At 37.7% G+C, this 18,474-nt stretch overlaps 1 protein-coding gene across 3 annotated transcripts in view; it reads right to left on the reverse strand.

Annotated features, from left to right (window-relative positions):
* The window catches only part of Osbpl3 (oxysterol binding protein like 3), a 175,474-nt gene that overhangs the window by 142,771 nt on the left and 14,229 nt on the right, over positions 1-18,474 (reverse strand). Inside the window, exon 1 of one of the 3 annotated variants that reach the window (XM_023709925.1) lies at positions 5,720-5,751. The exons of the other annotated variants lie outside the window; for them this stretch is intronic. The gene's annotated coding sequence lies outside the window, so the exon portion shown is untranslated. Of the gene's footprint in view, positions 1-5,719; positions 5,752-18,474 lie in introns of those variants that run through there. 3 annotated transcript variants of the gene reach the window in all.

Genomic DNA, 18,474 nt, shown 5'->3' on the forward strand with positions numbered 1-18,474 from the left:
AAAAGCCTTTCAGTGTACACAAAGTGTAGGTTGCATATGATCAATCAAAGAAAACCAACTGTTCCTGATGGCAATCCTGCTTCCTATACAACAGAGAGTGACTAATGTACAACAACTACGAGATTGTAGATTTGACCTTCATGATCTGTCAATGATTTACAAAATTCTTCAATAAAATATGATTTCTCTGGACCTCTACTTCTTTATTTCTTCTGTGTCCACTTCACAGTACCAAGTACGTCCTCCCATTATGTAAATATTATTAGTAATCTCACCATGTTGGAAAGAATTAAGATTAGCAGATGAGTGTAAATCCATCTAGAATTTATTAATCTCAAGCTTCACATTATGGAATTATGTTTTACATTTTATATAACCTGTAGTCTTCACTAAGTAATGCAGTCAAGATATATTTCCATGATAGGCTACATAGACCCACGGCATAGCTTTATACTGCTTATTGAATATATCAACTATAGAACATGCATTTCCTCATTATTTTAATATCTCTGCAACTGTGTTTCCCTGAGAATAAGACCTAAGTAAAAAAGAAACTTCAAATGTCATTAATAGTTGCTCGTTACCATGGCAATGGCCAGTGTTCTACACAAGATTACATCTTGCTATTCTCTTGCTTGTTGGCTACTCTCTTGCTGTAATGGCAGGTAAGGCAAAGATAGGCTGGCTGAGGCTGGCATTTTTTACCTCTAGTTAGGTCTAATTTGGGGGAAAACACAGTAGCTCCCTCCATGGGCTGCACAAGTATCTGTTTTCCCCTACAGCCTTCTCAAAAGCATGGTGCCAACTCAGCCTAAAGGCAACTACAGCCCCCAAGTGTGGGAGCACGAATGCCCAGCATACAGCCTCAACTGGGGGTTACAGGAGTGACTGTGGAAATGCTCTAGCGCCTACATTTTGAAAGGAAATACTGGGAGACAGAATCAGATTGCCTACAGCATTAATCTTTATCATACAATCTGATAACCTTTGTAACACCTTTCTCCTCCTGTCTCTCCTCTTTGGCTCTGCTTCCCTAGATCACCTCCCAAATAAACTAACTGCACCCAAATCCTTGCTTCAGGCTCTTCTTTCATGAGAACCAAAACTAGGGCAAACTAAGAAGAACTAAAACAATGCCCTGGCCTTCATAGACTATTTAAGCAGTCACCAATTTAGTGTAGATTAGGTTTCAAAAGTATGTTTGTAAATAAACTGCTTGGAATTTGCAATCTTTTTCTCACAGAAATTCTATCATAAATGATTAAATTCTGAAGCCAGATTATAGAAGAATTTACTCTGTGCAGTGCAAACTGCCAATGCAAAAGTTCCTAAGGAAACACATAACTCTGCCACACAACATTTATTTACCAGAAATAAAACAATAATGCAATCGAGACTCTTAAGAACAACTGTCCATCCACCTTGACACACAAATACAGTCTCTCTCTCTCTCTCTCTCTCTCTCACACACACACACACACACACACACACACAGGTGAGAGAGGACTTCTACAGAATAAAAATGCCTATATCAATATTCATGTAATTTCTTAGGAATACTTATAACTTGAAATCTAAGACAGAAAAAGTTAAATTCATCAGATCTCCTAGAAGCAGACAAGCTGAAATAATTCAGTCCAACACAGGAAACATATAAAACTTCTTCACTAAAGGTGGTAATAAGGGAAAAAGAAAGCAAGCAGATCATTAAGAACAAGTCTGTTCAGAAGCAAAGTGGTTATGGAATTTGGAACTCAGTCATCATCAAGCACAATTAAAGTCAATGCCCAACAGCTAAAAGTTCAGTTACAAAACCAGAGGAGACAGAATGTTGAGTTGAAAAAACATTTTTAATTTCATATTTATAAAAAAAAAAAACCCTAAGCCTTAGCGTATTTTTGTGTTCGTTTGTTTGTTTGTTTTTCAGTCCTAGACATTAAATATAGGGTCGCAAGAATGCTAGGCAAATTCTACCACTGAGCTATACTTCCAATACCAATAAATCTTAATTAAGAGCTTACTAGTGCATTTCTATGAAATTACATCAAGCTCACATAATTACTATTTGCTCAATTAATATTCAAATTAATGCTTTCTTCCCACAAAGCCCTAATTTAATAAGGACTCTCCTAAAACCAATTATTGGTACTTGTGGCACCAGAAGACTGAATGTGGGGAGGAAAGAAATGAAGACATCTCACATTACAGAATGGCCTAACATACATAGACTTTTAGGTGGTCTTTTTTTCAAGTTTCTTAACAAAATGTTCTTAACTAAAAGCAACTCCTTGCTCAAGGAAAAAGTAAGTCAAAAGTCACTTTTCAGTTATACATAAGTTGTATCTAACTTCACATTGCTTTGGTCTAAAGAGGTGAGAGGAGAAGAAAGATTTGCAGTAATAGTGTTTGGACAGGATATCCTGTCTGCTTCTTGTACTATGGATAACCACTAAGAAGATAACAATGTACAATGTATTAATTATTGAAAATGTCCTATTAATCAGCTTTGAAACTGTCTCATTGATATTTGTTTCTCAATAAAATAAAATAAAAACTAAAAAAAATAAAGAGGTGAGAGGATGAAATGCAAAGGCACACAGAGGATGTTTTGTCTTTTGTTTTTTCCCCAAATTCCCTTATTTTATTAGTGATAAAGATGAAAGCATTGAACTTAAAAAAAAAAAGTTTCACTTTTTTCTTCCTTGTAAGGCCTTATAAAAAGCACCACAGGGGAGAAACCTGTATTAACAATCTTCAATTGTCTGCAAGAAAACTCTCCATTAATTTCAGTCTAAACAAAACACAAACAAACAGGGACATTTAGATATAAACCAGCTACAAAAGCTCTCCAGAATCAGACGCAACACCCACGGTACATCTTTCAGCTTGAATGGATAAACATTTCCAGGGAGACTTGAAATGTTTTATTTAAAAAATAAAAAATAAAAAGGAGTTTATTTATTGAGCATGAATGAAACTGTCAAGAGCTTTAGTACTGTTGACAGCAACACTTCTTAGGAATACTATTTACTGGATTATATCACAAATAACTAGAACAGGAGTAATTTGTGTAGAGGGGCTATTCTTTTAGGCTTAGAAATAGGAACCGAGAAGTAGGAAAGCTTTGGAACACAAAGGTCAGGAGGCACCTTGCCCACCCAGACAGTGGGATGATGTGGAAATGCTGTTCAGCCAGGCTAATCCATGCCATGGGTAAGAAGCTAAGCAAAACATTAGGACTCCAATTTCTGATTTTAAAACTGGAATTTGAAGTCCATAAAGTTTAAGGTTCTCCTCATGTCATACGACCACTAATTAGATATCTTGTTATCTGGATTCTCATGATACTCAATACAGTGCACTGCAGCAGACTAACACCTCAGAAACTTCAGAAGGTCTAGTCTCGTCATCCACATCTAAGAAATTATTCTTTGATATCTTTTAAAAATAACCTGAAATTGAATGATGTGAAATTGCTCTACCACTAAAGAAAGACGGTTAGATGAGCTTCTTCAGAAAACTAAGACCTCAAATTTTTCATCTAGTTTATGCAATTCATGTCAAGCCCAAGCATATTCATAGGCCAAACTACAACATTATTGGCTGTTTATTACATTAACACTATGAAGATTAACAATATACAAACTACTAGCTGAACCTATAAACAAGGTTTAAGACATTTCCTACCCAATTCCTACCATCTCTTCCCTTACATACATGCACACAAACTTCACCTAAAGCATCTCAGGACTTTCTTGAATATCACACTACCTTAAAAGATGAAAATATTAAAACCTTCATTTGAGTAATTTTGCTTCCCCACTCTAATCACACTGGCAACCATCCATAGCTCGTTTCCTGATAACCAACCATCTGTTAATTCTGCCAGGGACCTGTGTTTTTCTAAACCAGGCAATTTCTCCCTGGAATTTCTTTCATATAAAATTATGCCAGGACCAGGGACATAGCTCAGCAGTGTAAGCATCTGCATGGCAAGCACAAGGTCCTGAGTTCAATCCCTGGTACTGCAAAATAAATAAATAAAATAAAATAAAAGCATACTAGAGATTTTAATTTCCCATTCCTGCAGGAAATGTTACTCAGAAATTGGGCTTAAATGACTCTAATTAAAGTAGTGCATATCTATGGCTGGCCAGATAGCTCAACGGACTAAAGTGACTGCTTCGGCAGAGCACGGTGGCCAGGATTCGATCCCTGGCTTGCTATGCTGGCCCTGCTCAGGGAGTGTGCTGAGACTGTAATTGAGACTGGGCATGGTGGTGCGCACCTGTAATCCCAGCGCTTGGGAGTCCCATCTATGTAGTGAGATCCTGTATACCTAGTCCTAAATTCATTTTTTAAAAAAAAGTAGTGCATATCTGCTGAATTATGACCAGAATTTCAACATTACCCTTAAATAAACATTTATTGATTGAATACTTATTGTGAAAAACAACTAGATTATCAGAAAAAGAATTAGGCACATTAGCATTATTAAGTAGCTCATAGCCAAGAAAAGAAATTCATCTGATTTATTTATGCTAGGGTCCTGGAGATTGCACCCAGGGCCTTGCACACAACAAGCAGATGTAACACTAAGCTACACCTCCAGTCCCAAAAGCTCACTTTAAAAAGAAGCTACACATTTCTATCCAGTATCTATTTTGGGTCCTGGCACAGTAGGGACCCAAATGCTGAATGAATCAATCAATCAAAATAAACCTCCAAGACACTTAGGTCAAGGCACAACTGACGCTCCATTTAAAACATGGTTAGTGCTACATGACACTCCATTAAATATTCAGCAACACAGTCAGAAGGGTACAGCATGTGTCTTAGGATACTTGTGCTACAAAATGTGAAATGAAACTTGTAAAGAAAATAATTTTCATGTTAATCAATATGACAACAATGACAGTGAGATATTTCCTCAGATATTGAACATACTCAGAGAAAGGGTATAAGGTAGCAGCCCCAAATAGGCCACACGAAGTTTTCCCCCCATCCAAGACTATCCTTCTTCTTCTTCCATGGTAGTCCACTCTCCACTTTCTCCAAGAAACACAGTTTTCATATGGGAAATGAAGAAGTAATAATGTCCAAATATATAGTCATTCAAGTCAAAATATCTTTCTGAGCCTCAGAACTCATCCAGCTGCTTCATTAAGTATGAAAAATCAGTCTAGTGAAATGCCCAGAATTATCACTTGTCATTACAGCATCATTAGATATGAAGTTATTTATTTTCTGTACCAAAAGACTGTCATATTTTAAACCTTTCCACATAAGGATATCAAAATTTCAGTCCCAAGAGAAGCCAACAAAGCAAAATAGTTTTAAAAGTTCTATATAATTATGAAGGCTGTTATTACTGCTCTTAGACCAAGAATTATTTCTGATTTGAACTCATATAAACACATGTACTACAGATCTACCTAACCTGGGAATTTTTGCTACAAAGAAAGCACTCTCTCCATGTCAACTGTTTATTCAGTGCTGTCTGGCTAATTTTCTTGTGCAGATCAGGAAAAAAACGAGGGTGGGCACAAAAAGGTAAATCATGCAATCTTCCTTTCCCTACTTCTTGCAAATACATTTAGGTTCTGTCTAATAACAGTATAAACCCTTTCAATCAAGGAATTCAAGATTAACTTGGGCAATATAATGAGATTCTACCTCAAAGAGAAACAAAAATAACAAAAAGAACTGAGACTTGTACCCTGTTTTTGGTTTGAAAGTATAGGAAACAATGTAGAAATTCATATGTGAACAGCATTTGGATGTAGAAACTTTGGGAGATAATTAGGATTCAATGAAGTCATGAGGGTTGGTCCCCATGATGGTACTAACGGCTGTTTAGGAGAAAGAAACCCAGTCTAGCATGCTTGCTCTGTCTTGTTTCCTGATGCCTTCTAGCACGAAACAAAAGTCCCCACCAGACACTGAACAGATGCTAGTTCCATGCTCCTGGACATCCCAGCCTTCCCTCTGGCTCAACTACCATAACAGTGAGACAATAAACTTCTATTCTTTATAAGTTTCCCAGTCTTAGGAATTTTTTTGTAGTAAAACAGTAGACTTAAGTTCCTAAACACATAACAAAGTCATGTTACGCTGACATTCTCTAATTTCAATCCTGGAAATTTTTAGGAGAAAATGGTGACCAAACCACATTATCTAGAAATTATAAATGTAGAGACATTTTGAAAAGGGTTTTATTCAAGAACTTAGGAACTTCCACATTGGCTCTGATAGGTGATCATCTGCCCAAGGGTTCTTGCTCAGAGCACTAAAGGGATGGGTCTAAGGACAGAGTGCAGAACAAGGCAATAGAGAAATAAGGGAAGCGTGATCATGCCTTCAGTAATCATGATCCCAGAGGTCTGTAATGTGCCTTGGACACTGGAAGTTTGTTTACTGTAATCCATACTGCCAGCCTTAGAATAGTAACTAGAGGTTCCAAATCAGTTACTTTTCAGTGAATAAACCAGTATAGCTCATGAACTTCATATTCTACATCACTAATAAAAATAGCCATGTCTGCCAGGCCCTGGAGTTTTCAACAGCGCAACTCTTCCCAGATGATGGTACCCACAACCAACATCTGGATGTGAATTCAGTGTTGAGTTTATGATCCTTGACTCCCTCAGGCATGCCATCTACCTGGTCATGAAGACTTCAAGAAATAGCTCACTGCCTCACTGACTGACTACAAAGTCCTGCTTCAAGTGTATCAACTAGCTACCAGGTAACTAATCATTTTGGTTATCAGACATAGCCACATCTCCACAAAAACCAGAAGGCAAAACTATTTTATTCACAAAACAATCAGGCTCTTCTGACTAGATTATTCTTTTACTGCTTTCTCTATTCTGGCTTTATTTCCTATCTTCATTCCATGTAGGCATTGTTATGAAGGAGAGGAAATCACTAGGCCATCTATTTTCTCATATCTCCTTACAACTACCAAATACATATCTTCCTTTGTCTTTATCTTGCACACATACACATATTTCTGAGGCATTCTGTCTACAAAGGTGGTATCATTTTTACCTTTAAAACGTTTGTATTTTTTCTATTCTTCTTTATAAAACGGCCTCTTTCAGGCTAGCAAGACTAAGCACATGCTTAGGCAAGCACAGGGACCAGAGTTTGATCCCCAGCAACACACACTGCAGCAGTCCCACCCCCAGGTGCACTGAGCTGGCCACCAAGACTGGGCATGGTGGCACATGCCTGTAATCCCAGCACTGGGGAGGCTTAAACAAACAGGAGGATCACTGAGTCCAAGCTCCATAGTGACACCCTGTACCAAATACATAAAAGAAAATAAATAAATAAAATGGTCCCTTCCTATATTTTGTGACTTTCCCATTTATCTTTTAGTTACTTGTATAATTTTGTTTTAATAACATAATTTTATTTTTCACTGCAGGTACACTATTTCTTTGTGGGGAAAACCCCACTTCTTCTCTATCTAAACTCTCCTACATCTCAACCATTACTTTATTCTCATGGAATTCCTTTGGTCTGTTGAAATTCATTATTTAACTAGGTTCTCTCTGTCCTACAAGGTTTCTATTTCCTAGGTTCATGGTCTGTTTCAGGAATATACTTGATAAAAATGTACATGTATGTTCACCAAAAGCAAGATACAAAAATATTCACAGCAACATTGATCAGTAATAGCCCCAAGTGGGAAAAACATGAATGAAAATGAATAATAAAATGGATAAAGTTTGCTATATTCAGATAATGGAATATAAACAGCAATGAGAAAAAACTGTAACTACATAACAAAATATTAGTGAATCTCACATACCTAAAGAGTCTATACGATTCAGTGTATGTAAGTTATGAAAACAAGTAAAGCTAATCAGATGCCTTAAAAATCAGGTATGAAATTACTCACTGAAAGTAAGGATAGGGACTAAGGGCTTCTGGGAAACTAGTAATATTGTTTCTTAATCTGCATATTAGTTACAGACACATTCATCTTACAAAAGCTCATTAAAATAGAAGATGGGGAGAGACTGATTGATTTATGTTTCGTATACTTTTCTTCAAACATGAAGAAAATAAGAAAAATATGAAATTTTTCTTCAATAAAAATTTCCCCTAAAACAAAAATAACAGGCTAAAAAAAAAAAAAAAGAGATTATCTCCATTTAAGATGTCCTTTGTGAATAAATGTTTAAATGCTGTAGTGATTACAAGTCACTTGGAAAATCCAACTCTTTCGTACTGGTTTGACCTAAGAGGCTACTACTAAAAGCTATCTTAGATAAAGCAATTTTCTACTTTTGAAAAAAAAACAAAAATGACATTCCAAATTTTTCATTAAGAAACAAAATGAGGTGACTAAACGGGGACAACTACAAAAAATAAACAAAGATTGCAGAGAAAGATGAAAAGAAAGGAATTTCCTTAAAATGGTACCAAAATACTCATATTCTCAAAAGAATTTTCTGCTGAACTATCAAGGAAAAAAAAAATATTTATTCCAAGGCAGATACGTACCTCTGAACCCAGCTTTCCCCCAAATATCTGTTTAAAAGTCACTGCACAACAGACAAAGAAACCAAGAAAGCATTCACCATGGGAGTAGTAATTAACGGCAAATGCAGGTGTCTGAACAGAGAGAAACTAAGTAAAATGAAATGTAAGTCTTTCAATCTCATTAGTCTTCTAAAAATATTCTCATAATACAAAGGCATGCTTTATTTGCGTGGTATATAAATGAATGAGAAACTTAATCAAAATGGTTTTTGGGAATCTTGACCACAGCCCAGATACAAATACTTTGGAAATTACAAAAAAAAAAAGTAAAAGAAAATGATAGCTCTGAACTAAATAAAAACAGACTAGACAACAGAAAATCAATGTATAGCAAATTCAACTATCTGAGCTAAAGGAGACAGATTTAAAAAGAAAAATATTCTGCATTTGGCTTTGAAATACAGAAATAACAGGCATTCTGAGGCTGATGAACAGATTTAAACAATTACCCTCTTCTGAACTTGGTGTTCATTCCTTTTAAACTTGATCCAATCAGGACTACAGGTAACTGCAAGAGTAAGAGGACTTTAAACTTCCTGTTGTAAAAGGACACAGGAAGATGATTAACTGAAATATAAAAATAATCCATCACAGTTCACATTGGCCAATGTATAAATAAAACTGGCTTGCACAGAAACAGCACCAAGTAAGTAGTATCCCCAAAGAAACAGAAAGATGCCAGGCTGCCAAGGTTTCAGCTGCACCCCTCAATCTTACCTTTGTCCACCTTCAGGCAGAGGTGCTAATTAACAGTGAAATTTGCAGAAGGCAAGTAGCAACAAGGAAAATAAGCACAGGATTTAAATAATCAAACTTCTAAATAATTTACTTGAAACTGGAACAAAGAATTCTTGGTTAATGTTTATTTTTTTAAAAAATTATTTCTCCTTATAGAGGAAAAGATTAGAGTTAACCACTAATGATCAATGAATGGCATGGAGGGAAGAAAGAAAATACAAAATTATGTTCTTTCCCCCAATAGCAAAGCATCTGTGCTAACCAGGTACTTAAAAACAATCACAAATCTCATACTGATCTAGTTAAAGAGGTCCAGAAAAGGATCACCACCATGTAGCTAAGACTAGCTGAAACTAGCAACAAGAACAGCAAGAATCATTTGATGAGGATCTGATTGTTCTATTTGTACTCAATTAATAGGTGAATTGAGTACAATCAACACCTCAACTCCAAGGTGGATGGTAACTAGAGGTGGGGCCTTTGGGAGGTAAATAGATCACAAGGGTGGAACCCTCAAAAATGATTTAACACCCTTATAAAAATGGTCCCAGAGAGCTGCCTTACCCCACCCACCACGTGAGGACACAGTCAGAAGGCATCATCTATGAGAAGTGGGGTCTCACCAGACACCAAATCTACCAATGCCTTGTTGGACCTCCTGACACTCAGAACTATAAATACTGAATCTGTGTTAATTATAAACTACTGAGTTTCTGGTTTTTGTTATAACAACCTGAACAGACTAATACAGTCAGGATGGCATCTAATTAAGGGATGCTTAGGTGGTCTCTGGAAAAACTCACCAGCTTTGTAAAGCACTCAATAAACATACAGATAACAACCAAGCTGGTATTTACTTATTCAGTGAGCATTACCATGAGTGTTCAAAACACAACAGAAGACAACAGACATACATTGTTTTTGTCTGTCCAGCCAACTCCCCCTCAATCTTTCTGTGGTTCCATAGTAGATGTGACCCATGCCTCACCAATATCACTCCTGATAACCCTGCTCCCAGCAAATGGTTCAGATTTACAGGCATAATCCAGGCAAGAACAATCAGAACCAACAAGCATCTGTAGAACAAATGTAGTTGTTCAGCATGAAGGAAAAAAGCCTGTAGCTGCCAAAATGTACTTAGAATGAGAAAATCTGCCTGAGAATAAACCAGATTAAATGAGCTGAGAGATGACAAGAAATAAGGCACTGAGTGACATGATTTGAGCCCTTAAATCCAGCTCCACCTGAAACTAACCCTACTCCTGAACTTTATAGTAATGTAAGCCAATAAATTATCTTTTAAATTGTCCTAACACTAAGTTTCTGTCACATTACTGTTGTCTTATTCCTTTAAAAACCTTTACAGTAATAATTTTCAGCCAGAGTGCCCAGCCTCAATAAAAAAACACAAAAACCTTTTCAAATGGAACATTCTGAGAAATGAATATGAAATAAATTTGTCCTGTAATTCTCTAAATCTTAAGAACCTTTGGATGGATGACTAAATTATTTTTTTCTCATGAAGGAACATGTACCTCTTGACATAACTGTTCATTTACACCTAATCCTAATACAAAGTTGTTTAAGCTTTTAGGATATCAAAAACCTGTCTGTTCAGTTTTGTTTTTGTTGTTCCCAATTCACAGCATGCGGTGAAATTTGAGGGCTTTGCTACTTAAGTTCATATCTTTCTTGAATTTCTACTCCTCCATGGAAAAGAGCAGAACCCAAAAGAAGAGGGCGCTGGATTCTAGGAGCCTCTCTTTCGCTTTCACCACAATAAAACAGAGGCCAGTCATGTGGTCAAACCACAAGAGCAAAGAGCTTGTGTCAGCACTCATGTCAGCAGCCACACTTTATGACTTTGCAATTCACTCACTATTTTTAGAAAGCCTGTCCTGACTGGATAACAGAGAATCATTACAGAGCCTCCACAAGGAATCTGGCCAGTACCTCTTTCCCCTTTTTGCCAACACCTGCCTAAGCACAGATGTGACATCTACCCTAGTGCATGCAGTAAAGAGCACTTCAGATTGCTCATATACAATGAACTAGGTGAGGTAGGAGTATAATCAATGGCAGAGTTTGGTAGAAAGGACACAGGACTATAAATCCAGAGGACTTGGTCCTAACCAAGTGGCCTTGGATAAGTCACACTCTTGGATGGATGACTAAATTATTTTCTGTCTCACAAAAGAAAATGTACCTCTTGACATAACTGTTCATTTTCCAAGGTGATCATCTTATCTTTAAAATGGGACAGGTAGCTATAAACCAATGTTCTTTACTCTAGATAGTAGTTCACATAGTTGGTGGTAAAGCTGATTTAGTGGATCAAGACTAACATTAAAAACAAAAGGATTCTAGAGCTGGGACAAGGAACACATAAGCTGAGCCTGGAGCACCCTGAAATGCCACAAAGTAAGAAAGTCTCAAAAACTCCAGGACAGAGGAGTAAACTAACAAAGTCCTTCCTAGTAGCCAATGCCTGAATAATTTGAGCAACAAAACAAGGAAGGTATTATTGACTTATAACCCAAAATATGAAGCACTTATCAACAAATCCATACTATTCACAATCCATATGACTGATGAAATAAATAAAAGGGGGGGGAATAGAAAAATATGCCATACAGAGAAACACCAAGTAATTCAGATAGATTCTCTAACTTCACAAAGTAGTGAATGACTCCCTACTCCTTAATCATGGGCTATGCATATAACTTTGTTCCAAAGAGTAGAATGGAAACAGGAGGAGAAAACAACTTTATAGGGCCGAAACTTGACCAATACTACCACGTTCAGACTATAAAGGAAGGTCAACATGAACACAAATCTAAATCACTATAGCAGATGTTCTTAATCTGACATGCTGAGTACAACCTTTGACTTCTAAGAGCTTCTTCCTTCAAATCTGTAACCCAATCTAACCATGAAAATAACATCAGACATATCCCAATGGAGGAACACTCTACAAAATACTGACCACTATTTTTCAAAATCATTAAGATCACCACAACAAAGAATCTTGATGTTACAGTCTGAATACGTTCTCCAAACTATGTGTACCGAAAACTTAATTCCCAGTGTAACAGTACTGACAGATGGGATCTCTGGGGAGGAATTAAGCCAGGAGGATGCAGCCCTCCTGAATGGATTAATGCCACTATAAAAGGGACAGGAATTGTAAGAGCGGGGGTCTGTGGCTCGCCCTTCCATCTTCCCCAATATGAGGATGCAGTAAAAAGGGCGATAGCCCAACCAGTACTTTAATATTCGATTTCCCAGCCTCCAGATTATGAAGGAATAAATTTCTGTTCTTTGTAAATTATCCAGTCTCAGGTACACTTACAGCAGCACAAAATGCACTAAGACAGCTGAGAAACTCACAGCTAAGAGGAGACTAAGGAGACATAACTAAACATAATATGGTGATCTGGACAGGATCCTGGAACAGTAAAAGGACATCAGGGGAAAAAACTAAGGCAATATGAATAAAGTATGATTTCTATTTAATAATAATAATTAGTACTGGTTCATTAATTAGGACAAATGTACCGTAAGAATGTAAGGCATTACTAACAGGGAAAGCTGGGCTGCAATGCATGGGAACTCTCTGTACTATCTCCACTTTTGTGTAACTCTAAAACTTTCTAAAATTAAAAGCTATTTTTTGTTGGGAGAACGAGATTAAAACAAACAAACTTGGCAGACAGTAAAGAGCAGATGAGTGGTAAGCCTTTTACCAGCTACAAAGGCAAAGCAGGAGGAGCACCACTCCTGTAGGACAGGAGGCCCAGCTCAGACATTTGTCCCCAAGGTAAGTCACTCACCTAGCTTCACTTCAGTTTTTTCAGCTTCCTTCTCCAGCTCACAGGGTTGTTTTGAGAAACTATGTTAGTCAGCTTTCCATCACTGATAAAATATGAGGAAATTTAACACAAAGAAAGGTTTATTTGGGCTACTGGTTTCAGAGGTTTCTGCCCTGGTCACTAAGCCAGCTGCTTGGAGCCTGTGGAAGCACAGTACACCAGGACAGCTGAAGCACATGAGTGAGGAAGACTGTTACACCCCCCAACACACACACACCTCCCTGCAGCATTCAGGAAGCAAAGAAAGTAGAAGGAGCCAGGGTCCCAAAATACCTTCCAAGGGACACGGCCAATGACTTGATTTCCCCCCACTAGGTCCCACCTTCTAAAGGTTTTACCACCTCGCAGTAGCACCCTAGACTGGTGACCAAGCCTCTAGCACACAAGCCTTTGGGGACACTTTAGCAGAAACATTATTACAAAGGACTTTTTTTTCCCAAAATTTCAAAACAAGGCAGTGAGAGATTAACAATAGTTAATACATAACCCTACTCCCTATGGGAAAGGCCCCTGTTATGTACTCATGCCTGCTTGGCTACATGACTCACTTCCCCATTTGATTCTGATTTAATCTGTTTTACCGGAGCAATTATGCTTGTAATCTTATTGGCTGACCATAATTTTGACCCACTCCAAGTGCGAGTTCCCACGTTTTCTACCCTAGACCTACCTCATCTCATGGTTTTGCTCTGTAAAAATCTCTAGAAAAGGCAGGGTCCTTCGCAACCAACTCAAGTCCCATCTCAGATAGAAGCTTTCTTTCCCCCAATAAATATATCGTTCTTTAAAAAAAAACCTTCAGTGCCTGCTCTGCCCCAGGGGCGCACTGCAACAGCGATTAAGACTGGGTATGGTGGCGTGCACCTGTAATCCCAGCACTTGGGAAGCTGAAAACAGGAGAATCAGTAGAGTCCAGTCTACATAGTGAGATCTTGTAGACCCTGTACTAAATACATTAAAAAAAAATACTTCATACATTGCATACATTACTTCTTTAAAGTAGTTAGTCAGTCTAGCAGTTAATTAGAAAGATTCTCACCCTGACTAACTATATATACTGATACCTGTGAACTAAGCTACTGCACTGCAGATGGTAATTTGTAACACTAGTTTCATATTTGGAGTGCCTGTCATTCTGGTAGTCTGAATATGGGCGGCTTGTCATGACATGCCATTTACTGCTATGATGTCTCTCATGTAGGTGGATGTTCAAGAAGAAGGGGGTGGTGAATGAAATCAAGAGACAGGAAAAGGAATATTGTGGGACTGCCCTGCTTCAAGGTTGTATATGGTGAGATTTTTGGACTTATGTGCAAACATGAGAAGTATATAATTCTTTATCCTATTTTTAAAATATAATGCAATTTTTAAATGTTTTTTATCATATTATGCAAGGACTTAAAGTTCAACATATCAATACTTGATAAAAAATACCTGCTCCTTATTATGCCTAAGATGTTTGAAATGCAGTGAGATAGTGAGGTTAAGCTTAATAGCCTAAATCGTTTGATAATAACAATAAGCTTGTCTTCTGGATGGTTAACAACCTAAGTTTGCAGACCAAAATTAGAGAAAAAGGAGGGCTACAAGGAAAGCCAATATTTTGGCCCTAACCTTCTAAGGTCAATTAAGACTCAGGACATATGAGAACTTGTACTGTAACGTCATGTACCTCGGTAGTGTCCCAAATTTTCTGATCAAGAAGATTATGGGGCCAAAGAGGAAAGTGATCGATGACATAGAGTGTGCCTAAGGAGAGTCACATGGGGAGAAGACACTCTCTCAGGCTTTTACAGAAAGCACATTGGCCAAGTAATGGCCGTGACTCATCCACATGGCTGACACTGACAAAGGTTCTACAATCTGAGGTACAGGATCTCAGGATAAATCCTGAGGGAATTTCACTGACCTTCTCAGACCCAAAAACTACAACTCTTATTGCACAGGTCCTACTTTACCTTGGTCTTATCCATCCAGTGGAAAAGTATGAAGACGAAATATAGGAAGTAAAGCCATGCTGTTAAGTTGAGCTGTGGGGGACTCAGGTCAATAATTTCTGACATTGCCAGTTAAACAGAAGACCCAATGTTATTATGGTCTACTGGACTCTTTTAGAATATTTTGCTGAATTTGCACACCTATAATATTCAATAACGAAACTTAGAAAAAATGGGGTATACCGATGAATGTCCATTTTGTATCTGTGTATTCAAAGTGGTTAGGATAGATATATAGTTACATTCTGTTAATGAATAGAATGATTTGTTCTAATGGTGTTTGTAAATAGGATCTCAAGTCCGCATCCTATACAGCAATTAACCACTAAGAAGAATATATGCAGTGTGTTATTTGTTGAAACTGTACTTCCGATTTGATTTGAAACTGTCTCATTGCTGTTTATCAATAAAATTTTGAAAAAAAAAAGTAGTTAGTCAGATTATAAGATATGGGCATGATCCCAGCCAGTACCAAGCAATGGGCATCTCTCGGGACAACTGGCACAAGTGCCACAAGACCGGGGACAAAAGAAAGCCCTATCACAAGAAGTGAATGTATGAGTTGGGGTACCCTGCACTATGATTGGTGCCTTCCGCATACACACAGTCGGAGTTCGAGAAGGCAACAAGAAGTGCCAAGCCCTGTGGCTAGATGTGAGAAACTTCTCCTGGGGCTCTGAGTGTTGTACTGGAAAAATAAGGATCACTGATGTTGTTTACAATGCACCCAGTAACGAGCTGGTCCACACCAAGACCCTGGTGAAGAACTACATTGTGCTCATTGACAGTGTGCCTCACTGACAGTGGTACAAATCCACTATGCATTGCCCCGGTCCAAAAAAAAAAGGGGGTCAAGCTGACTCCTGAGGAGGAGATTTTAAACCAAAAACGATCAAAGAAAATTCAAAATGAGTATGATGAAAGGAAAAAGAACGCCAAAATCAGCAGTCTTCTGAAAGAGCAGTTCCATCAGCACAAGCTTCTTGCCTGCATTGCATCAAGACAGGCCAGTGTGGCCAAGCAGATGGCTGTGTGCTAGAGGGCAAAGAGCTGGAGTTCTAGCTGAGGAAAATCAAGGCCCAGAAAGGCAAATAAACCTTCCCCCTCCTGGTTTAACTCATGGAATAAAGATGTTCATTGTTCTTAAAAAAAGATATAGGCATGAAAAATTAATCAAACAATATAAGCACAAACCTTTCAATGAAATAATAATCAGTAGTACAATTACCTTAGCATATATATCTTTCCCTTCTTTTCTCCTTTCTGCCATCTCAGTATCCCAGTTGTTCCTTACTTTTGGCTGTTTCTTCCCATTTCACTATATCTATTGTACAGTTTGAATCATATTTACTCTTTCAGTTTCTTAAACTAGGGAGACCATATAATGCTTACACATGTGAGTCTGGTTTATTTTACTTATGAGTATGGTCTCTGATTGCACCCATTTGCCCATAGAAGCCTCAAGTTTAATCCTTATTTACAGCTGAGTAGTACTCCATTGTATAAAGCTACTTCTTTTTTATCCATTCCTCGGTTGATGGGCATCTGAGTTGTTTCCAATATTTAGCTATTACAAATTGTGCTGCTATAAACACAGGTGTACATATACTGCTATGGTATGATGTTTTTAATTCTTCTGGGAAAATATTCAGAAGGGGAATAGCTAGGTCAAAGGGACCTCTAATCCTAGCTTTTTCAGGAATCTGCACACTGATTTCCACAGGGGTTGTACCAGTCTACACTCCTACTAACAGTGGAGAAAGATTCTTTTGCCCCCACATCCCACCAGCATTTATGACTAGTTGATTGCTTGATGATAGCCATTCTTTCTGGGGTGATATGAAATTTCAGTGTTGTTTTAATTTGCATTTTTCAGACGACCAATAATATTGACTATTTTTTCATGTATTTATTTGCCATTTATATTTTTCATCTGAGATAAAGTGATTTTTATAAACTTAGAAATACAAATTACAAATTAAGGGTGATGCAACAACATGTTGATAACAAGAATTCTCTAATTCTTTCCCAAATCAGGTCAGACTCAAGGCTGGTCATAACTCAGTCTTCTGCTCAGAGAACCAGTCCTTGGATTTGCAAAGTGGTCCTGAAACCAAAAGCATCAATATTTTCAGAGAACTTACTAGAAACATAAATTTCACTGAGTCAGAAACATGAAGCTCAGAAACCTATGTTTCAAAAAGGCCTAAAGGACCCTGGTATTACCAAAACTTAGAACCACTTCCTCCGAGACACATATCACTGTGTGTTCTATTCATGTGGCCCCACACCTTAGCTAGCAACCACTGGGCTTGCTTTCTGTGAAGCCTCTGTAACATCTATTAATACTTGGCTAGACAGAAGCACCGCTAGCTACAGGGATGTAGGCAAGGCTAAGGCTTGCTGAATCTCAGTATGAGTTAACGTTTACAGAAACTACCTCACCCCCTAGAACACAGTTATTCTGTCCAAGTCTGTGAAGTTCTTAGTCATGAAAGAAAATCAAGGCACTATCAGGCCCACACATCTTACATTTTACAGAAAAAATACAAATTCTCAAAATCTGGCCTTTGATCCCTGGCATTTGTCAATCTGTGCTTCAGAAAAAGCAACTATTTTATATAAATGTCTATCTACAGTTATTTAGGAAAATAAGACCTTCGGGTGCCAGAAAATAATAGAGACTTTCAGGTCTTTAATCAAGAAACACATGAGGGAGTTACAAGCTAAAATGCTATTTTGACCTGTGAGACCAAAGACTAGAAGAACAGGAATTACAAGTCAGAACCCTGCTACATTTGCTGGTTTGCATGCACATGTCTGTGCAGTGTTTTTGCTGAATGATGTTTTCACCACAGCCTTTATCCTTTCCCTTTCTGATGATTTTTACTGGTATCATTTCTTAGTGACATATATGCATCAAACTTAAGACTGCACCAGGCTACAGAGTCTGAGATGAAAACCTAATTGGGGTAAATTTTATTCTGTGTATATAGATGTTTATAAAATAAAAGAATTGTTGGGACAAACATAGAGACAGGGCTTCTGTATGCGTCTAGGGAGGCAGATCATTTCTTCTCAGGCACAACTCACATAATCGGGCACAAATCATATGAAATATATATGTCAACAATCAAAATTCACATCCACTTTGCTTATCCCCTATTCATAGTGTTCTGCAAAGTAGGACCTCCATTCCATAAATCACTGATGGGTATAAAAGACAACCCTATCAGACAAGCAAATTCAGCTTAAGTCAAAACATCAAGAAACGGGGCCGGGGAGATGGCTCAGAACAATAAGTGCTT

The sequence above is a fragment of the Octodon degus genome, unplaced genomic scaffold, assembly GCF_000260255.1.
Source record: "Octodon degus isolate 3935 unplaced genomic scaffold, OctDeg1.0 scaffold00015, whole genome shotgun sequence".
Lineage (NCBI taxonomy): Eukaryota > Metazoa > Chordata > Mammalia > Rodentia > Octodontidae > Octodon > Octodon degus.